The sequence below is a fragment of the Periplaneta americana genome, chromosome 15 (assembly GCF_040183065.1).
Source record: "Periplaneta americana isolate PAMFEO1 chromosome 15, P.americana_PAMFEO1_priV1, whole genome shotgun sequence".
Classification (NCBI taxonomy): Eukaryota; Metazoa; Arthropoda; class Insecta; order Blattodea; family Blattidae; genus Periplaneta; species Periplaneta americana.
The window spans coordinates 6,222,113-6,246,716 of NC_091131.1; the positions used below are offsets into that span (position 1 = coordinate 6,222,113).

General features: G+C 36.7%; 1 protein-coding gene across 1 annotated transcript in view; it reads right to left on the bottom strand.

Annotated features, from left to right (window-relative positions):
• LOC138715806 (diacylglycerol lipase-beta-like) overlaps positions 1-24,604 on the bottom strand; it is a 255,695-nt gene that overhangs the window by 133,946 nt on the left and 97,145 nt on the right. Inside the window, exon 2 of the mRNA XM_069848895.1 lies at positions 4,646-4,763. The gene's annotated coding sequence lies outside the window, so the exon portion shown is untranslated. The remainder of the gene's footprint in view (positions 1-4,645; positions 4,764-24,604) is intronic.

Below are 24,604 nucleotides of genomic sequence, written 5' to 3' on the forward strand. Positions count from 1 at the left end.
AAAAAAGTTCTCCTCATTCTTTACGAAACCACCTCTTACTGCTTCTAGAGACAGAGTTTGTAGAGCGACATGATACCGCCACTGCTTGCCTTCAGTACGTGAACGAAACACACGGCAATGTAAGGAAACTCCTCGTACCCGTTTGAATGTCTGTGATTACACGATGTAATCACGACACCCGCTTTGGTCACCGCTGGCCTACACCGACCAGCCGGCTGCTGACCTCACGCCCACATGCCGAAGCAGAGGTGGACGATCATCCAACCAGAATGGAGGTATCGTGTGGTTAGCACGATGATCCCCCCCAGCCGTTATCGCTGACTTTCGCAGCCGGATTTCGCTACCTATCGTAGCTTCCAAAGTTCATCACGATGCTGGGTGGGCACCGGTCCCGTACACTGACCGAAATTTCATGAGAAAATTTCTTCTCCCATGAGGACTCGAACCAGCGCGCATTTCGTAACGCGAGTCCTAGGCAGGATGCCTTAGACCACGACGCCACGGCGCGGGACATATTTACAGTATAGATATCACAAATCTTCAATCTATACTAATAATAAATCTGTAGCCAAAATGTTTCTGGTAATTTTCGATTTTCCACAAATAATTGGTGTTAACATGAATAATTAACCATCCTGAAACGGAAAATCGCTTTTTTGAAATTTTTGTTTTTATGTCTGTCTCTCTGGATGTTTGTTACCTTTTCACGCGATAATTGCTGAACTGATGTATACGAAAATTGGAATATAAATTAAGTTCGTTGTAACTTAGATTTTAGGCTATATGGCATTCAAAATACTTTATTTAAAAGGTGGGTTATAAGGGGGCTTGAATTAAATAAATCGAAATATCTCCCTTATTATTAATTTTCGTGAAAAATGTTACACAACAAAAGTTTCTTTAAAAATAATTTGTGATAAGTTTTATTCTATAGGCTACAAAATTTTGATAGGACTGATATTTAATGAGATAAATGAGTTTTAAAATTAAAATAACTGCCATCTAAGGCCGTGTAATGAATTAAAAAACAAATGACTTCGTCTATAAGGGGCCTTGGACAGCAACAATCGAAAGCTATGAAAGATAGCCTACAGAGTATGTACATAGGAGATCGTGAATTCTTACATTTTCGAAAGAAAGAAATATAATTAGATATCACTATATATGCTGTATCACTATTTAAGTTATTTGAAGGGTTCAGAACCATAGTGAGCCAAGCGCCATTTACTGAAGACGTAGAAAACAAGGGTTAAAATTAAGTTATTACCATAATTCAATGGAAACCTATAGCAAGTAATATAAAGTATGCACAATAAATCTAAATGATGTCAATCTTCATTAAATTAAGGTTGCATGTAATAACAATTAAGAAACATGTTAAAGGAATTGTCATTGCACCAAATGAGTCATCTCTGGACCAAAATGATCGCATTTTAATTATTTAAATACAATTTAAATTCAGTAACATATTAAACGATTTATCCTTCTATCAAACATGAATGTTTCCTGGATCAAACGTCCTATTTTAATTATGTAATTACTTTATATTTATTTCTAACGGGTGCAGCGGAGCACACGGGTACGGCTACTATTAAATGTGAACAAAGCAAGCTTCGAGACGGCGTCAGAATCTTTTTTTTTTTTTTTTAATAATTGAAGTCAACTTTATTGTACATAAATAAATACATTGTAGTTGGGAATAACAAACAGAAAAAAGAAAACAAAAGAAAAAAAAATAAAATAACTTGACACTTGTTTATGGTACTGCCCACTGGCAATCCCAAAGTACCCTATAGCCTCATGTCACTATGCCGTTTTCTTTTTAATCTTCTGTGGGCTGGATCTTGTGGTGGATTAGTGACAATTAATTGAAGTAGCGGATTCATGTGGTTTAGGAAGGAGTTGTACAGTCTGATGTAGCTGTGTCTTAGGACCTCCGTCACCTCAGGAATACAGAGATCATCGTGCAGGTTCTTGTTGCTGACATACCAAGGTGCACCAGACATCAGCCTCAAATAGCGATTTTGCATGACCTGTATTCTTCTTATTTGTGATGCAGAAGCAGATCCCCAAATTGAACATCCATATTGCCACACAGGACGCACGATTGAAATATAGATAAGTCTCTTGTAGTGTAGAGGCAATGGAGATTTGTCTTGAATAATGTGTTTTAGCAGGTAGATTCTGTGTCTAATCCTTTTCACAATAGCCGATATGTGGTTATGCCAAGTAAGTTTGCTATCCAAGATTAATCCAAGATATCTGACAGATTGAGCCATTGGCACTACTGAACCACATAATGTTACTGGATAATTTACAGTGTTTCTCTTATAAGTAAATCTGACTAAATTTTATTTTTGAGGATTCATAATTACTCGCCATTGCTTACACCATGTGGAATTTTTTTCACAAAAAATGTTCAGTTGTTCTGCTGCAGATTCACAAGTACCTTTACTAAGAATGGCAACGTCATCAGCAAAATGGGGTATTGTTAAGTGATCTTGAGATGGAAAATCCGATGTATATAAAATATAAAGCAGCGGTCCCAAAATACTACCCTGAGGTACTCCAGATTGAACAATATTTGATTTTGACTGAGCAGATTGGTATTTAACGGAGAATGTACGTTGTGATAGGTATGACTTGATTATTAAATAATAGGTATCTGATACATGATTGTCAGAATCTTATTACGAAGCGAAAAGCTCCGCTTTAAAGATTTCTGCTCTAATCTCAGCCATGTACGTACCACTTTATTCTCTATTGCCTACTACTGACGTCATGGCATTATCTATCTCTGCGCCCTTCACAATTAGTTCTTGCTATAAACGTCTAACACTTGATATACATGCAATCATGGCGGCTCCAGCGCCCGAGGCTGCTTCTCAGCTACTCTCTGTTGGCAGATATTTGATGAATTATTAGCATTTTTAAACAGAATTTCGTTCCTCGCAGCCCTGACGAAAACTGATACAAGGAACCCGGGGGTTTGCAGATGGAGGCCCCGCTTCGAATTCCGGAAACAAGGACCCCTAGTTAATTCTCTGGTATTTCCCAAGCGGGATGACGGCCAAGAGTTTCCAAACACCACAACGTCATGTTCAAGCATAAATATCTCTTGGAAACAAGGTCAAATCTCCGAGGCCAAGGGAACGGACTCGTTTGAAACACGTCATTGAACATGCAGACATCAAACACAGAGTTCAGCTCAACAGAAGAGGTGGACAAACCGGCTCCATCCATGACAGTATTCCGCTGTCGCTTAGTCTACGACAGGGACGTAAAGCTAACGCTCTGTTGTGGCATACGTCACAAGCCAGATTAAGTCATTCATCCTTTCCATCAACCCCACGGATCGTTCACATGATAAGGTAGAGCGGGTTTGTATTCACTGTCTATACTTATTTTTTTGAAAGATGGGACATGACAGTTAAGCGGCCGAGCTTGGAACTACAGTGCTATGTTGCCAATATGGACTACCACGCTGCCAATTGATGGAAGGTAGCGATTGACGTTAAGATGGCTGACGTTAAAACATTCATTGACAATTGACGCGAAGATAAGAAAATAATACAAAAATCTACAGAGAATCAAACACGAAACTTACCAATGCTAACATTGTGTGCACAATAAATGTCGCTAAGAGAAATATTAAGTACTCGCCATGTGCGAACTGTAAGTTTGGCAACTCAACCGTTGTTACCATAGCAACAGGCCTACCACACTATGTGACATCCAATTGTTTTTCCGATCGCAACGCTTCTGTCATGTCCCATGTTACAAAAAAACAAGTATAGTGGTGGAATTCAACGCAATATCGTTCGGAAAATATCAGTTTAAAGAGCAATGGGAAAATGAATACTTCTGTATTCAAAACAAACGCATAGCGCGTATGAGTGCTGTGTTTGGTTCTACATACTGTGTGAGCAAACGTTCTCGAAAATGAACAGGGCTGGATTTAGGATAGTGCCGCCCCCATGCAGTGCTAAAATTTGCCGCCCCCAACTCTCACAAACAGTTTATGAGCAGCTATTATATTGGTCATGTTTAGTTTAAATTAGTTTTAAAGGAAATGTTACTATTCAGAAAGCAACAAATTACAGGAATCAAAATACAGGCATCTTATTTGTGAAGTATAAAGATTTCCTTCGCACTTTCTTCACAGAGAAAGCATTGATGATGTCATCAAAGTCGATCTGAAGAAGCATATCAAACTCATTGTTGAAACAATCACATGGGCCCTGATCCTTGTCGTGGTCCTTGTCCTTATCGTGGTCTATGTCCTTGTGATTCCTATCGTTATTCAACATCCAAATTCAACGTAAGTAAGAAACAGCTACTAAATTTTTTTCCGGAGCCCGCACTTCTCTATTGTGGAAAGAGTGCGTCATAAATCTAGGACAGGACCTTCCAGCTGTATATTTGCCTCTTCGAGTAAGCTACGCCAAGAATTTTATAGCTATTTAAACTCCATCGCTCAACTGTTAGCAAGACAGACTGTTACAGACAGTAAACTCGTTATATTATGTACAGCACTTCTCACTATTTCTTTCCTTCGTTATTTTCCGCAAGGCTACTCTCCTTCATGCAGCATTAAAGCGGTAGACCACGGAAAATGCCTTCATAAGATGTTGACGGTACTCACTGTTCGTGACTGGATCTGCGGAGCTGGTGGTTGGACAGTTATGGCTGCAGACAGACGGTCTTGTGAGTGGAACTGCTGTAAGCCTGGCTCTTGTCCATCACCCAGAGTTGCGCTGTACCTGCGGAACGAACACAGCTGCTCAGATTCTTCCTTATTCTACAGTCACTGCCTCTGACTGGTATCTGGACCCTGCTATGGGTTAACAGTGGTTACCAATCTTTTTGAAATCGCGACCCACTTTTCGTAGAGACTTTGAGACCCTTCCACTACCTATCCCCAATCGAAAAATACAAAATCCTTGTGAAACGGAAAACAACGATAATTTTACTGAAAGCCAGTAGATACCACCCAACTTCTAATATATCGGTACCTCCAAGACGAGAAATAGGAATAATAGGTCTATATGCATATCCATTTTATTTCTTACACTGGGTATACGAGGGTCATTTCATAAATAATGTACAGGTTGACAGTACTTCAGATTGAGTGACGCAACAACAGTGAAAATTGAAGAGTCCACTGCAAGAATGATGGATGTCATTTGGAATACATTTTTCAGGAGAAGCGATTGAAAATGAAAATGCTTAGCGCTCAAAGCTTAACTGTGATTTTCCGAACATTACTGGACAATGACTATCAGTGTTAATGCCATATAACTCTGTACGTACATTCTATATGTCTTAAGCTATGCATTGACAGTCTTGGTTCATTTTCGACAAGAAAGTGACATCCATCATTCTTGCAGTGGACTCTTCAATTACGTCAGTTTCAGTTGCAAGCTTGATGAAGAAGCACGTGTTTTGTTTCATCCTAGCGTACTCTGTGTTTAAAATATCGAGAGCTAGAAATGAAGTCTGCAAGTGTCTAGGGTCGTTTTGCTTCTGTGGAAGAGCTTTCTGCCACTGTTACCCGAACCATTGGACAGATGAACAGAAGTGGTGCTTCCCAGACTTAGGAATTCAGTCATTGAGAAACAGGGAGACTATATTGAAATACTGTAAAAAAATTAACATGTAAGTAAAAAAAAAATTGTGCATTATTTATGAAATCACCCTCATATTTTTCGAACATTTACACACTTTTAGTAGTAGTTTGCAAGGCGAAAATGTTAATATAATATCACAGATAAAATCGACGGATTTATAAGGAAACTTGATTTCTGGTCAACATCACTTAACAAAAGGAATTTGAAGAAACAAATATCAAAAGTCCTTCAATAACTGTCTATTCAAAAATACAAAATATTACATAGGTTACATGAACATATTCTGACTAGCACTTTCGCTATTATAATAGCATCTTCAGGTCAGACTTGCGTGATGTTAAGCTTTTCATATAAAGACATAGATGGACAAATAACGTCGAAATGTGTTAAAGTACATGACGTGAAGATATAAAAATACAATGGTAAGAAAAGTAAAATTTGACTTATGAACAGTCTAATACATATATATGGCAGTAAAACCTCCATGAGGTCTCGAAAATTAATACATAAAAGTATTTGACATGTGTGCAGCTTATAGATCACTACTACGCCACAGACCAGGCGACATCACTTTCTTTTATTACGCTAAGACCAAAGACCTTGTAAGTATTTTATCATCACTTCATTTCTCTTTCTGGTTCTATACAGGTCTTTTCACTAAAAAATTTATTATTGATTTTTGCAGATTTTACAATGTGCTGCCACGTCGTGATGACTGATGCAAAACAATACTTTAATTTGTTATTCTTTTAACTGTCTGTGTCTCTATTTTAAGCTGCATATATATCTTGCAGACCTTAATTTTTTAAACAAATTTTGATCTATAAGCTGCACACATGTCAAATACTTTTATGTATTAATTTTTGAGACCTCATGAAGGTTTTACTGCCATATATATATTAGACTGTTCATAAGTAAAATTTTACTTTTCTTACCATTGTATTTTTATATCTTCACGTCATGTACTTTAACACATTTCGATGTTATTTGTCCATCTATGTCTTTATATGAAAAGCTTAACATCACGCAAGTCTGACCTGAAGATGCTATTATAATAGCGAAAGCGCTAGTCAGAATATGTTCATGTAACCTATGTAATATTTTGTATTTTTGAATAGACAGTTATTGAAGGACTTTTGATATTTGTTTCTTTAAATTTGTTAACTTGTCGGACCAACATGCCTTTCAAAAGGAATTTGATTCATTCCAGTGTCTTCAAGAACTCATGAAATATTTAGCTGCGTATGATACGACAAATACAGAGTTTCTCTTGTGGATATGCAATGAAGTTTGCACAATTTTAAACAGCTTTTTGAGTACCTGTATTTTCCGAAAGAAACTCGAAAAAATTGCGACAAAAAAAAAAAAAGAGACTGGTGCCATACGCAAAGTCCCCTTCGGAAGACTTCGGTTGATTCCGTGAGAGATTAGGTTTACACGTGAAGGAATTTCTCATGCAAGACTCCGCTCTGTTTTTTTTTTCCTTTGTTTTGTTTGTTTGTTATTTTTTCTGTCTGTTTATAGGTCAAGTGTTATGAATAATCAGCAAGACTAAATACATGATCTCCAGCCGCAAAAAAAAAACATTATTAATAAAGCACCAACTTATCTTACAATTGAAAATTACAGATTTGAATATGTAAAAAATGTTATATATCTTGGCTCCATGATCAATAATGACGACACCAGTCTTGAAATTATGAGAATAATATCTATAACAAATAAATGTTACTTTGGATTACTGAAATATATTAAATCTCAACTAAAATAAGAATATATAAGGCGCTTATTAGGCCGGTGTTGACGTATGCCTCGGAAACTTGGACTATGAACAAACAGGAAAGCAGAAGACTTAGTATCTTCGAGAGGAAAATTCTGAGAGCAATTTAAGGAACAGTCAAATTAAATAATGAATGGAGAATTAAATATAATAAAGAAATATACGACCTGTTTAAGGAGCCAGATATTTATTAAAATTGGTCGATTGCAGTGGGCTGGACGATACTAGACCCGCTAAAAGAGCTTTCACATCCAATCCTGGAGGAAGCAGATCCAAAGGAAGACCGAAAAGCACATGGGAGGATAATGTATACGAAGATGCCAACTTTATTGGTGCACGAATGTGGACAGTCAAGCCAGAAGTAGAGACGGCTGGAATAAAATACTGAGGAAGGCTAGGACTGTGAATGGGTTGTCGAGCCAATGATGATGATGTTATGAATAATCTATAACGAAGGTATATTCAAGGAGTAAATTAGGTGCAAAATAAATATCCTTTCCCTGGTCGGTGAACCAGGCGCTGCCCAAAGTGGACTTAGACAAATTCATGCTACAGGAGAGCGGTCATTTTTTGTGTCTAAGGCTGTATCTACAATGGGATTTTAAAACTACACTTTTTCCGCAGAGCATAGATCAGTTTCGGATCAAAAGAATGCAAGAATACCAAGAGCTCTTAAATGTTGATAGCATCAACAAACTTGTCTTTTTCCACCAAAACAAAAATGAAAATATCTTTGAAATTTAAAATGATATCAGTGTGTGTCAAATATAGAGTTCAGAATTGAGAAACTACTTTCTCGAAAACAGGCACATTTATATTGTTACTTTTTAGGCTACTTTATAACTAATGAAATGAATTTTATGTTCAACGTTGTTTATGCTTCTGAATAAACCTATGTTAATATCGGATAGCTTTTCTGTTTTATTTTGCAATCTCCTCATTACACGAACCCCCAGGAGTTAACAACCCACAATTTGGGAACCACTAGGATAAAGGAAGCTTCTGCTACTCTATTAGTAGTCATGAAAACATTTCACTCTTTAGTGGTTATACCAACTCTGGAATAAGGAAGAATCATCGCATTTCTACACAGGGTCGATCTTTCCAATGCTCCCTGAAGCACTGTCCCTTGCATGTTTTGTGGAGAGAGCGAACCTAACTGGTAGGTGTAATCCAGACTTAAAAGTCCACGCTTCGTGTTTTGCAGCTATTTATGGTTCGACAGCCTGCCTCAGTGATTTCGTAATAGAATAAACAGTTTGTATTACATTATTAGTAAAATATTATTGGGGATCATCAGTGCGGTTCTAGGCGTAATAGATCGACTATTGATCAGATTTTTTGTATTCGACAGATAATGGAGAAAAAATGGGAGTATAAGGGTACAGTACATCAGTTATTCATAGATTTCAAAAAGGCATATGACTCGGTTAACAGGGAAGTATTATATGATATTCTTCTTGAATTTGGTATTCCCAAGAAACTAGTTCGATTAATTAAAATGTGTCTCAGTGAAACGTACAGCAGAGTTCGTATAGGCCAGTTTCTATCTGATGCTTTTCCAATTCACTGCGGGCTAAAGCAGGGAGATGCACTATCACCTTTACTTTTTAACTTTGCTCTAGAATATGCCATTAGGAAAGTTCAGGATAACAGGCAGGGTTTGGAATTGAACGGGTTACATCAGCTTCTTTTCTATGCGGATGACGTGAATATGTTAGGAGAAAATACACAAACGATTAGGGAAAACACGGAAATTTTACTGGAAGCAAGTAAAGGGAACGGTTTGGAAGTAAATCTCGAAAAGACAAAGTATATGATTATGTCTCGTGACGAGAATATTGTACGAAATGGAAATATAAAAATTGGAAATTTATCCTTCGAAGGGGTGGAAAAATTCAAATATCTTGGAGCAACAGTAACAAATATAAATGACACTCGGGAGGAAATTAAACGCAGAATAAATATGGGAAATGCGTGTTATTATTCGGTTGAGAAGCTTTTATCATCTAGTCTGCTGTTAAAAAATCTGAAAGTTAGAATTTATAAAACAGTTATATTACCGGTTGTTCTGTATGGTTGTGAAACTTGGACTCTCACTCTGAGAGAGGAACATAGGTTAAGGATGTTTGAGAATAAGGGGCTTAGGAAAATATTTGGGGCTAAGCGGGATGAAGTTACAGGAGAATGGAGAAAGTTACACAACACAGAACTGCACGCATTGTATTCTTCACCTGACATAATTAGGAACATTAAATCCAGACGTTTGAGATGGGCAGGGCATGTAGCACGTATGGGCGAATCCAGAAATGCATATAGAGTGTTAGTTGGGAGACCGGAGGGAAAAAGACCTTTGGGGAGGCCGAGACGTAGATGGGAGGATAATATTAAAATGGATTTGAGGGAGGCGGGATATGAAGGTAGAGACTGGATTAATCTTGCACAGGATAGGGACCGATGGCGGGCTTATGTGAGGGCGGCAATGAACCTTCGGGTTCCTTAAAAGCCATTTGTAAGTAAGTAAGTATTAATAAAATATAAAGGAGGTTCCTGTACTGTTTAACATACAAGGTGTTAATACTGAAATTGTATTATCTGTACGTTCCGTGTATCTAAACTTCTAGGGTGCTATTCATAGATATTTCGCTATCCCGCGCTACGAGCGTGCTAAACTAGCCCCGGCTATCGACAGATTACCTGTACAGGATTCATATCATATCATATCATATCGCTAACACTGGTTTATGAATACGAAAAACGTTAGTTCATCCACCAGAAGCCCGCGCTAAGAATGTCTATGAATATGGCCCCTAAACTTTTAGTATTGTAGCTACTTGGCATTAATTTGTGAATAAACGGTTCACTTTATGTAAAAAAAGACAAAGACATAAATTGTTCATCTTTTTAATATCTATCGCGACATTCATAGTAAATCCTACAGGTTTGGACAGAGATGAAAACATCGGCAACGAAACTTTCCACACAATTCATTGTTTTATTGGTTCAACGATGCGTTGTAGAAAATATCTGTAGTGCTCGGGAAAAGTGACACAAGTCAATTTCCACAAACATTTTTTGATCATTTATTGACAACTTACGGAACATCTGTTCCTTGGAAAATAGTAATATACGTTACAAGAGCGGTATGTTGATGTTTTCATGTTCGAGGAAAAGATTGAAAAAGCGAAACGTAGTTGAGCTTTTTTAATTTCCGAGAACATGAAAACAAACATACCGCTCGTGTATCGTACATTATTTTGTGCGAAGATCGTTTATTACATACCTGAAAGACGAATTTCTAATTAGTTGCAATGAAATCTCCATGCTGGTTTCTGTTCAATGACGGCAACTTTTAAAAACAAAAATATCTATCTTCCACATTGTTGGTATAAAATGTTTTCTGTGTTTACTATATTCCAGTCCACACCTGTGGAGTAACGGTCAGCGCGTCTGGCTGTGAAACCAGGTGGCCCGGGTTCGAATGCCGGTCGGGGCAAGTTACCTGGTTGAGGTTTTTTCCGGGGTTTTCCCTCAACCCAATATGAGCAAATGCTGGGTAACTTTCGGTGCTGGACCCCGGACTCATTTCACCGGCATTATCACCTTCATTTCATTCAGACGCTAAATAACCTAGATGTTGATACAGCGTCGTAAAATAACCCAATAAAATAAAAAATAAAAATACTATATTCCAGCAGGCCGTGATATACGTCTATCTCCCCCCCCCCCAGTCTATAAATGCGAACTTAAAACAAACGGTAAGGTTATGTAATGATTTATTTCTCATTTTAATATTTTAACAATAATATAACATATTGCAGTAATAACATCGGCATCTGGAATCTTGTTGATTTTTCACGGCTTCCTTAATGTTACTTGCATTACAAATGCAGTAACTTTTGTGGTGTTGTAGAGTTTATTTAATTTTTGCAAATATTTAAAAACAATAATTAACAGTGCAATTTAGGTGAAATTGCAGTGGTAAGTTTCCAATTTATAATTATTACTATATTGAACGTCTCTAAAAATAATATGTTAAAAGCCTAAAGCAGTAAAATGAATATGGCGCTTAAGCGGTAAGAAGAGGGAAATTGTTATGTGTGTTACGTTGGGAATACTGAATGTGGTGTTTCACACTTACCGCGTATTGGTTTTGTGCGGAAAGCAAGCAAATATGCACGATCTCGCACAAAAATACATACGTATTCCTCCCATTACAATAATTCATACAGAAAAAAAATCAAATCGACATAAACCAGTGTAAATTGTCAATAAATTACAAAACAGGTTTGTGAAAACTGACTTATGCCACTTTTCCCAAGCACTGCAGATATTTCATTAGAAGTATTGGTTGGTATAAAAGGGATTGTGTAGTAGGTATTGAGTCGCAGATGTTACAGTTAGCACCTGTATCACTCTGGTATTAAAAGATAACTATTTTTCGAATTCGATTGTGCTCAATATAAATTTTTCAAATTTACATTTGGATCACTAAGGTTTTGAAGTTTCCGTATATGATGTTGCATGCGTATTGTTATTGTACTCACGACCCATGTACTGTACATTAATATAAATAATTAACCGATAAGCTGAGATAAAACCATGAGCGAAGGTCGTTTTTTCAAGCGCAGATGTAATACTGACAGCTCCATCATGTCACACGCGAAATATTCGATGTGGAACCTGCTACCCCCGGGTAGGAAGCCACAAAGCCTATCCGTGCGTAACATGACAATAAAACAATAAGGAAACCCTTTCCATCATGTAGATTTGTAACAATAGCCTCATGGCTGGTTGCGCCAAGAATTTTACAATATTTCTGCCTGAAGCAACCGCATTGCATAACCAGCTCCGTAAAGACAAAGAGCCACACGTCCACACTACGCCATGATTGTCTCTAATTCGACACTAGATACAGTATTTTTGTATGCCGCTATGTTTCCAAGGATTACTTTCATGTTTTCACACTCGAGAACTCCGAGGCGATTTTTTTTATAATTTAATAATAATAATAATAATAATAATAATTATTATTATTATTATTATTATTATTATTATTATTTATTTAATCTAGCAGAGCTAAGGCCAGTAGGCCTTCTCTTCCGCCCAGCCAGACTCTAATTCTAATTGAATACAATTGGTTACATAGTTATTACATTAATATCTAGACCATAAAACAACATGAAAGTAAATAATGAAAGTTGGATAAATAATGTTAGTGTGACAATAATAAACATTGGTAAGAAATAGTCATAATAATAATAATAATAATAATAATAATAATAATAATAATAATAATGAGATAATTTAAATACTTATTCTGTGATATAACATATAACCATTAAACATTGAGAAACCTGAAAGAGCTATTATTGTTAACAAGAATTGTTAGAAAAATATCTCGTTAGCCTCTTCTTAAATTGGTTTGATGTCTGACAGTCCCTGACATTACTCTGTAGGGAATTCCAAAGCCTAGGAACAGCCACAGTGAAAGAAGATGAATATGAGGATGTTCGGTGGGAGGGAATGGATAATATTCAGGAGTGTTGTGATCGTGTGTCTAGATTATGATGGGTGGATAAATTTTGAAAACGAGACGCAAGATAGACCGGAGTGGAGAAATGCAATATGTGAAAGAGAAGGGAAAGACAGTGGATTTTTCTAATATCTTCTAGACGGAGCCAGGACAACATTTCGAGGGATGGTGTTACGTGATCAGCCCGGCGAATATTGCAGACGAAACGGACGCACATATTATGAACACGTTGTAGTCTCTGCGCCGAAGTAACGCTTGGGTCAGTAAGCAGAATATCACAGTAATCGAAGTGTTTGCACTAACATTTTTTTTCATGGAAAAGGGTAGAAAATTCTTCAATCGCCTAAACGAGTGGATTAATGGGAATACTTTTTTGGAGGTTTCTGCAACTTGAATGTTCCAATTTAAACTTTTATCCATATAAATACCTAGATTCTTTACTGATTCACTGAACGGAATTTCGGTGCCGTATATTTTAATCGGAGACAAATTTGGTATGGTAATAGTGCTTAACAAACGTGAATGGCCCACAATGATGGGTTCGTAGAAAGAATTGCCTTCGAACTTGAAGAATGTAGCCTTTTGTTAAACTGTGATCAAGCACAGATGGTCTTTGACGTTTGTTACAGCACGCGATAGTGTAGCTTCACGTATAATTATTAACTCTGACGACCCACGTCGCTGGAACCAACGAGAACAGAAGACATTGCGAGTTGGAGATGAATCCACGCTTGCGGACAGTCGCCATGATGTCGCTACCAAAACATTTATACTGAATATACTGTCATTGCAAGTTATCTTGAATCTTACATCCCCTAAGTCTGTCTTTGGAATTGCTCGGTACGGCATGTACTCATCAACCTAACGGCACGGCAAGGATGCCCCTCCCTCGGGTAACGTGACTCTTTTCAGAAAACGTTGGTTCTTTTACCTTACGGCTCTCTACTGTAAAAGAACTTGGTTCAATACAGACATCATCTTCTCTCGATACTCCGGTTTTGAGAGGAGAACATAGTTTCGTAGCAAGCTTTAATTAACCTGTTATTTAAATATAATCGTGTGTACACTCCTCTCTCATCCGGGCTGGGGATCGGCAATGGAGGAGTTACTACAGCTACTTCTATACATTATATAGGCCTGCATGACTTACACCTTCAGCTGATATGTACATATTCTTATAACAATATTTTACAGGCTTATTATTTAAATTTACATTAATTTACAATTATACACAATCCATATCGCTATCATTGCTGCCATCATCGCTTGTTCCAAAATTAATTATTTCGTCGATGGCATCATCCATTCGGAATTATCTTCTTAATCGTAGGTACTACTTTCTGAACACGATAGAATTCTTCGATTGTATCCCGAATGACGTGTTGATCGAAGTCGTCCATTTCAACTTTACACAAGTCTAATTCTGGAATGAAATAATATGTTTAGTATAACTATAAGAAAATAATAACTTGCAACAGTAATTCATTATGTCGCTCTCAATACACACACTATTGTACATAACTATTATAGCAATAATTTCTAAACATTACGTACCTATTCTTTCCCGGAGTAGTGTGAGGTTCATTCGGTTGTAATTCAATATTATTTCTAATTCTCTTCACGGAACTAATACTTTTGCCAGAGTATTTAGCCGCTTTCTTATATTCCTTAGCAAGAGGTTCCAGCAAATATTTGTTTAATTTTTCCTCCTCGCAACGCTTGATTTTATTATATTTGCAATAATTTCTCTTTCTCCGCTGTGGATAACAGCGTTACTTGTTCTCCGCGGTGGTGTGATTTCACCATAATTACTACCCTGTGGTTGCTGCTCCATGGTAACACTACTGGTACGCAGTGAAGGAAATAGTTCTATGTTTCTTGACAAGAGATTATACTGCGGAGCATGCGCAAACAACTCAGTTGGCTCCACCCGCGTTACGCGCTTCCTTCCCTCTGCCCCTCTGTCCCCGCTCAGAAGTTTCAAGATAACTTGCAATAACAGTAGTTCCCGCTTAGAACACGGGCACTAGAGATGCGCTTAAACCGGCGATGGGCGTTTAAGTGCATTTGCCCTCCGTGCGCTCGGGGAATTCCAAGAGCGAGCGCTGTAGTGTGGCAGCAGCTGTAACAGATCTTACAGCTTTTAAATGAGCTGCATTTAGGACTTCAGGAAAAAGAAATTCTTAATACACAATCTGCAGATAGAATTGCAGCTTTTAAGGAGAAATTGCGGTTATGGATACCTCAAATGCGAAAGGGCGAAATATATCATTTCCCATTCTTATCTAAGCGCATAGAATTTTGAACAATGAAAATTTCGAAATGTACGCAAGTATTCTATCCGGTCTATTAGAGGAATTTACATCAAGGTTCCACGATTTAGATTGTCTGGAAATGGATTTGCGTATTTTTGCTACATGTTCTGATTCCAACTGATTAATCATTATAGTGTGAATTGATTGACCTGCGATGTGATCGAGAGATGCGAGCGAAATATGATTCAAGGTCGAGTCTTATGCAGTTTCATGACGGATTCCCAAGAGGATGCTTTCCCAATCTGTATAAGCTGTGTGAGAAAGTTTTGTGTTTATTTGATTCCACTTATAGATGTGAACAGTTATTTTCTATTACGAAAATAAACAAATCTCAAACAAGAAATGATGGGCTTTTAACGGCAGTTCTTCGCATCGCTTGTGCTAATACAGTTTCTCCAAATCTTGAGAAATCGAGCAATATGAATTAATGTGCAACAGACATGATTTGTTTCGTGTTTAAGGAAGTGTTTCATTACTTTGTGTTCTTATTTAGTTTGGTAGAATAACATTTTCTTTTGAAACATACAGTACGTACCGCAACTTGAATAAACCGGTTTTCGTGCACTCTATAAGCACAGTTCTCTCGTAGTACACCGTGCAAGCACAGAGTGCATAATTCTGCCCAACCCTGGCTTAAACGATATTTTCAAGTATCTGTGACAACTGTGATTGTGACAATTAAATATCTGTGACTTTTATCGGTGATTTTGTCACACCGATATTTTATATTGATACATAGCATGAATTACACCGATATTTTGTCACACCGATAAAAATTAACAGGAAATATTGAAGAGCACTGAAATGTGAATACGATTTCTCTATACACACCACTCATCAGTGATTTATATGGGAAAATCCAACAAATAAATTATGTACATGTACCATTAACAAATAAATACAATCCTAACTAAACAGTAACATGTCAAAAGTTAACCTCATGTACCAAGAGGTTATATTGTAGATATTAAATCAGTTGGGTATGGAGAAACTGAAGTTATATGATTATCCTAATCGTTTTAAAAAATTATCCTCTTTATTGTACATAATATAATGGATAAATTATTTTAAGTCGTGCATTAATATTATAATATTGAGTCATAGAATAAAAATTAACGAAACATAAGTGTTCGGGAAAACATTGGACAATAATTATAAAACAAAACAATTGTTCCGACAGAATTTTACACAAGATAAAGTACTGGTAACCAATAGCGTTATTATTTAAATCGTGTAATCACTACATAATTTATAATAAGATGGTTAAACTAGCGCTGAAGTACTTTCGGCGATTTCGGACGTGAAAATCGTTGCATTTATAAGGAATTTTTTTGTGGAGATGCAGTTGATCGAATTAAACTAGCGCTGAGGTAGTTTCGGTGATTTCGGAAGTGAAAATCGTTGAATTTGATTTTTTTGTGGAGATCAGATGATCGTATATCCAAGGCGTAACAAAGCCTAAACTAACCAAACCTAACCTGTCACAGATTCGTATATGCAAGGTGTTTAAGGGGAATACGTAGGAAACTGGCTCAAGGATAGTTTAGTAAAATAAGTTGTCCACACTAAACGGTATCCTGCAGCCTACTTGCCGAGTTCCAGTCACGAATACCGCACGCTCAACAGACTGACTTCCGGAATGCGATCGGGTCGATCATAAGGCGCGGCGACAGCTATCCATCATCGAGCGGCGCTTTCTCCAGCTCATCCAACGCCTACCTTCCCTCCAGGCCCGACTGAGAGAGAAATCACAGGGTTACGCAATGCCGCCGACTGGGACAACGCATGTCTGGAAGATGTCAGCTCGCAGAAAATCGCTCACTGGACCCACTGTAGCACGTGATCGAACCGTCAGCACACATCAATTAGTATAACCAGCTGACAGAGCAACGACAGCAGCTTGCTCCCATTCTTGAATGAGAATGAGAATCCGGTTTGTTCATACCTCCCCGGGTAATGAACCGCGCACCACATTAATTGAGCGTTTAAAAACAGTGTTCAGCGAAATGGACCAGACAGGTGTTGGTAGAAAGCAGAGAATTAACAAATTATTAGAAATACGTAAACGTACAAATAAATAAATAATAAATACACGAACTTGTAACAAACAAGTCAGCGCCCCCAAAAGTTTCCTGCCACGGAACACTTTCGATTTTAAGGAAATATAGAGTGGACTGTAGGTAACGTCATTAATTTCAGGGAGTTATTCTTCGAGATATTTCAAACAAAAAAGGTTACATACAGTTTTACTCATTTTTGCTTCCTTTTCGAGATAAGAATTTTTTATATGAAGAATTTCACAGCGTGTTTTCGGAACGCCGTTGTTTTAATTCCCAATATGCTCAGTCAGTTTAACAGAGCAGTGTATCATATTAATACATGGTTGGAAGAATTTTAGTTTTGTCCTTTAAATGTGCAGAAATTTGATCCAAACAAAGTTCGTCCACCAATAACTTCCCAACCGTTACATTTCGAATTCAGGTATATCTTGTTAAATCGATGTAGATTAATCCAAACTGTATTATACTGAAGTATTTCACATTCCTCCTGAGGTACCCTGTATAGCCTACATTTAAAGGTTTTTTTTTATAAGACAAAAAAAATGTCCTTCTCTGACGTCTTCATCTAAAAATTCTTTCAAAGAACCTGAATGATTGTTACTAGTCGTGAATTGCAGAAATCCCGAATGTCCAAGCAATTCAGACTTTTTCCAGAAAATACTAAAGAGAAAAAAAATTAAAGTTTCTGTATATCAAGCACTGGAACATTATTAAGCATCAATATAAAAATATTCATTTCGAAATATCAAACGCTTTTGAAGACAATCAGTTCTTTGAGAATCCAAGCAAATATAACTTTTCCTTCTGAAAAAGGAACTTTTCAATGTTACAGTTTTCAGATCAAATTTCTGCATATTTAACGGACAAAGCAAAATTCTTTTACCATAGTACTCTGTTCTCTTAAATTCACTGAGCATATTGGGAATTCAATCAATGGTTTTCCCAGAACACGCTATGAAATGTTTCATATAAAACAACTTTTATCTGTAAAAGTGAGCAAAAACGAGCAAAATGGTATTAAACTATTTTGTCTGAAATATCTCAAAGAATAACCCCGTAAATATAATGATATTATTTACGGTACATTCTGTATAGGCCTTAGTAACGCAGTTGTTCATTCTATAACCTACAAAGCGTTACAATATTTGTTTTAGCTATGCACATCTTCCCTAGTGAGAAACTGTGTGCATCACATTAATTAATACTAAACAGTTGAATCGCTGTTATAACGACAGCAAATTGTTCCGCATCGTTAGATGGACTTGCATAAGAATCCGTTGCTATGCACATCTTCCCTAGTAACGAACTGTGTGCATCACATTAATTAATACTAAACAGTTGAATCGCTGTTATAACGACAGCAAATTGTTCCGCATCGTTAGATGGACTTGCATAAGAATCCGTTGCTATGCACATCTTCCCTAGTAACGAACTGTGTGCATCACATTAATTAATACTAAACAGTTGAATCGCTATTATAACGACAGCAAATTGTTCCGCATCGTTAGATGGACTTGCATAAGAATCCGTTGCTATGCACATCTTCCCTAGTAACGAACTGTGTGCATCACATTAATTAATACTAAACAGTTGAATCGCTGTTATAACGACAGCAAATTGTTCCGCATCGTTAGATGGACTTGCATAAGAATCCGTTGCTATGCACATCTTCCCTAGTAACGAACTGTGTGCATCACATTAATTAATACTAAACAGTTGAATCGCTGTTATAACGACAGCAACTTGTTCCCACTTCGTTAGTTGGATTTTTATAATGAATTCGTTGCTATGCACATCTTCCCTAGTAACGAACTGTGTGCATCACATTAATTAATACTAAACAGTTGAATCGCTGTTATAACGACAGCAACTTGTTCCGCATTGTTAGATGGACTTGCATAAGAATCCGTTGCTATGCACATCTTCCCTAGTAACGAACTGTGTGCATCACATTAATTAATACTAAACAGTTGAATCGCTGTTATAACGACAGCAACTTGTTCCGCATTGTTAGATGGACTTGCATAAGAATCCGTTGCTATGCACATCTTCCCTAGTAACGAACTGTGTGCATCACATTAATTAATACTAAACAGTTGAATCGCTGTTATAACGACAGCAACTTGTTCCGCATTGTTAGATGGACTTGCATAAGAATCCGTTGCTATGCACATCTTCCCTAGTAACGAACTATGTTCATCACATTAATTAATACTAAACAGTTGAATCGCTGTTATAAGGACAGCAAATTGTACCGCATTAAAATGCTGCCAACGTTGCAACGTTAACAGTAGATAATTACGTGCAATCCAGAAAGCTTATCTCTATTTGCCAAGTGTGGTACTCATTGATAGGTTCTAGAGTGTTAACACTTTGTCCACAGATAAAAAAATGATTTATGCATGTCAACAGCTCGTGCTAATCCACCTGTCTCTACAAATATGTAATTATTAATTTATTGCCGTTTCAATGCTGGCGGCTATATGCGTTGTGAAACTTACTAGGAAACACATTTTAGGTGGGAGGTTCCCACCTTAATGTTGACTTGTAGGACCAATTGGAATACTTACAACTTGAACATCTCCGCACAAATTGAAACCACGAAACGTCACACTTAAGAAATATGTAGTTGCGTAAAGAGCAATCAAGAGCACGCTCACTACTTAATAATGGGTAGTAAGAATAAAGCTTACGTAGGCTACTTTCTCAAGGTTTATACTTTTGAGTATGAGCACTTCCTGTGATTATATACTCGTAACCACTAGAACATACTCATATTCATAAAAATAAAGACATTCTACCTAACGCGAATATATACTCATCTCTACAGCCTTCTTGATCGTTTAAAAGTTAGTATGTACTCAATGTTACCTATTCTCTTTGACCACATTGCACCTTGATGCTCAGTTTTTTTTTATGGACTTTCACATGCTATCTGCATGCCGTAGTGGTTTGTGTTTCGCTTTTTATAAATAAATAAATAAGTAAATAAATAAATAAATAAATATATAAATTAAATTAAATAATAAAATAAATAAATTAAATAAACAAATAAATAAGTAAATAAATAAATGAATAAATACATAAACATGAAAGAGAGAGTGAATAAGATAAGCGACGTTAATAAACAGGAAACAAGGAAATAGTACTGGGAAATCGTCTTTACGGGATGTTGGATATAGATTACAATCCATTTGTAGAATTCCAGTTATGCCAATTCTATTTTTTATTATAGGGAGTTATATATATATATAATTTAAAGTTACAAGTAATTGCATTTTGCAATTCAATTTTACAAAATAAACTGTAATTGTTAATTATATTTAACAATACAATCTAACCTTATATGGATAGCCATTCATATTTTTATAGGTTATGTTTTTTATGAAGAACAAATATGTGTTTAACCTTTTCACATTCACTTTTGTGAAGCGTTAAAGGCTTCTGAAGTTCACGTCTTTTTCTATATTTTTCCATTAGGTACTACATCGTTCATAAATTATGCCATTTCTTTTTAATTTAACTTTAAACTGAACACAAATCAACAAATATTCAGAATTGAGCCTGCTACAAACCATACTCAGAATAACATGAGAACGAACTTATAAATATGAGAATATACTAGCTTTTATTCTTATCAAGCATGAGTATATATTCTGTACAAGATGGACACTTGAGTATATTCAACTATGCTTCCATGTTATGAATATGTAATCAAAAATGAGTAGGTACTCAAATGTTTTTATTCTTACTAACAAGAGTATATATACTATATACTCATGTTTATTCTTACCACGGAATGTGTTGTGTTATTTGATACACGAGTATAAGTAATACATGGACTTCGTAGGAAAATAACGACACAAACGAACATTAATGATAAAATACGACGATGTTAACTTTTGAGGAAAAAGGAGAGAAACGGGAAAGTCACTCGAAGACAGTTTTTTAGTAGAGCAAGATTTCTGTGAAAGTATTATTCATTAATACATGAGAATTTTTCATAGGAAGGGTGCAACATTATACTACAGAGTCTTCAAATAGACATTAATCCGTGAATGTGGGGTCATGCGTGGCGGCTGGAAGCACACTTTCTGCCGGCAGAGTCTGATAATCATAGCCCCTGAAGTCAAGCGTATACTTACTTACTTACAAATGGCTTTTAAGGAACCCGAAGGTTCACTGCCGCCCTCACATAAGCCCGCCAGCGGTCCCTATCCTGTGCAAGATTAATCCAGTCTCTATCATCATATCCCACCACCCTCAAATCCATTTTAATATTATCCTCCCATCTACGTCTCGGCCTCCCTAAAGGTCTTTTTCGCTCCGGTCTCCCAATTAACACTCTATATGCAGTTCTGGATTCGCCCATACGTGCTACATGCCCTGCCTATCTCAAACGTCTGGATTTAATGTTCCTAATTATGTCAAGTGAAGAATACAATGCGTGCAGTTCTGTGTTGTGTAACTTTCTCCATTCTCCTGTAACTTCATCCCGCTTAGCCCCAAATATTTTCCTAAGCACCTTATTTTCAAACACCCTTAACCTATGTTCCTCTCTCAGAGTGAGAGTCCAAGTTTCACAACCATACAGAAGAACCGGTAATATAACTGTTTTATAAATTCTAATTTTCAGATTTTTGGACAGCAGACTGGATGATAAGAGCTTCTCAACCGAATAATAACACGCATTTCCCATACTTATTCTGCGTTTAATTTCCTCCCGAGTGTCATTTATATTTGTTACTGTTGCTCCAAGATATTTGAATTTTTCCACCTCTTCGAAGGATAAATCTCCAATTTTTATATTTCCATTTCGTACAATATTCTGGTCACGAGACATAATCATATACTTTGTCTTTTCGGGATTTACTTCCAAACCGATCGCTTTACTTGCTTCAAGTAAAATATCCGTGTTTTCCCTAATCGTTTGTGTATTTTCTCCTAACATATTCACGTCATCCGCATAGACAAAAAGCTGATGTAACCCGTTCAATTCCAAACCCTGTCTGTTATCCTGAACTTTCCTAATGGCATATTCTAGAGTGAAGTCAAAAAGTAAAGGTGATAGTGCATCTCCCTGCTTTAGCCCGCAGTGAATTGGAAAAGCATCAGATAGAAACTGACCTATACGGACTCTGCTGTATGTTTCACTGAGACACATTTTAATTAATCGAACTGGTTTCTTGGGAATACCAAATTCAATAAGAATATCATATAATAACCTGTGTCATATATGATGTTGAAAATGATGTCCTTGTGCCACCACACACTCCTCATCACCTTTTAAGAAAATTTGCATTAACACGCATTAGTTCTCCTGAAATTGCTGCAATTTCTCTTCTTATATTGCCTTTCAGTTGTTCCAAAGTATGCGGGTTATTCCGATACATTTGTGGCAAAACATTTATCTCCTCGTTTTTTCAAAGCACTCCTCATTTCATGAAATTCTACGTGTGCAGGAGTGGCCCTATCGCTCAGAAAACTGCGTTCTAATAATACTTATCTATAAGAAACAGATACAACAAAAATGACAGCTATAATACTTGTAGCGACAGCGCACCTTATATTGGGGGGGGGGGGGTGATACGGTATGTGGGTATTATCCCCCCCTCCCTCACTGCAAAATCGTCTCTACCTCAGCTCAGTCACTGCTCAAGTATCCAGCACCACGCGTTGCTTATCCCATACAATGATGATCATTTCCTCTCTTATTAAAAAAATAACGGATTTTCCTAGAAATGAATGTACCTCTATTTCTGCTTCAGCTTGAAGCCTTTAAAGCTTGCTGAGAGCTTCAAATAGGCTGATTTATTCATCGTTTTTTTGGTCTGTCAATGTTTCGTTTTCCTTCAGGTGTGTAATGTTATATTTTCCTCCAATATGTTTCTTCCATCATTCATTCGATGTATCCTGTCCAAGCCAGTTTTTTTTTCAGTAATGTTGTAATTCTTTTTTATTGGGTTATTTTACGACGATTTATCAACAGCTATGGTTGTCTAGCGTCTGAGGGAAATGAAGGTGATAACGCCAGCGAAATGAGAAAGTTACCCAGCATTTATGTTGGGATCCCTATAGAATATACCAGATAAATTCCTTAGAAAGAATCCAGTATAGGGCAGCGAAATTTGTTAAAGGTAAAAGAGAAGATGGAAACGATACGATAAAAGAACTTAAATGGGAAACTTTGGAAAACAGACGTAGGAAAACTAGAATAACATCATTGTATAGAGCACATCTAGGTCAGAAAGCATGGGTAGACATAACGGCTCGGTTAGAAAAGCCAACGTACTATGGTAGGAACGATCATGATTTTAAAATGAAATGTAGGAAACAGAAATTCTCATTTTTAAATAGAACTATAAATGATTGGAATGACCTACCTGCAGCGGTCTTTGAGGGCTGTCCTTCCTTAAGGAGATTCAAGAATAATTTAAAAAGTTGTATATAAAGTGAAAATTAAAATTAAGGTGACATTCAACATTTAATTTTTTTTAAGGTGACATGTATTTATCTAGCCTGACGAGTTTACTTCCTTGGTTTGAATTGTAAATTATTTAAAAATAGCGTGTAAGAGGGCCTTAGACTAGAAATGTTTAGCTTAAATGTAGTTCTGTTTATAAGTATGCATAAGGGTGTAATTATTTGACTTATTTGAACTGTTGTATCAGTGAAGCGAGGTGAGTCAGTGAAGTTATGGTTTTACAGTGCAGTGAACAGTTCCGATCAGTGATAATTTATAGCGTCAATGAAATGTGTTCTATAGTGTCAGTGAAATGAGTTACAGAGTGTCAGTGAAATGCGTCATAGTGCCACTACAGGGAATGAGATGAGAGTAAAGTGAAAGACTATTGAAACTTACGTAGGACCTATAGATAATTATGTAGGTTGTATTGTAAAATTAGGTATTTTATTTTATGTTTTATTATTATTGTGTTAAATTGTATTGTGTATTATTATTGTATTGTGTGTAAAATTGTATATGTGTTGTAAAATTGTATTGTGTATTGGTTATCATTTTATTGTGTATTGTTAATATTGTATATACCACTGCCACCGGGTGCTTGCCCACTTGCAGTGTAAATACATACATACATACATACATTTGCTTGCAATGGGGTTAAGGGAAAACCCCGGAAAATACATCAGTCGGGTAACTTGTCCCAATCAGGGTTTGAACCCGGGCCCATTCGCTTCACGGTCACACATGTTAACCGGTGCTCCACAGCGGTGGACTATCAAATTCTTTATTCAAGTTAATTTTTTATTGGATTTATTGCATA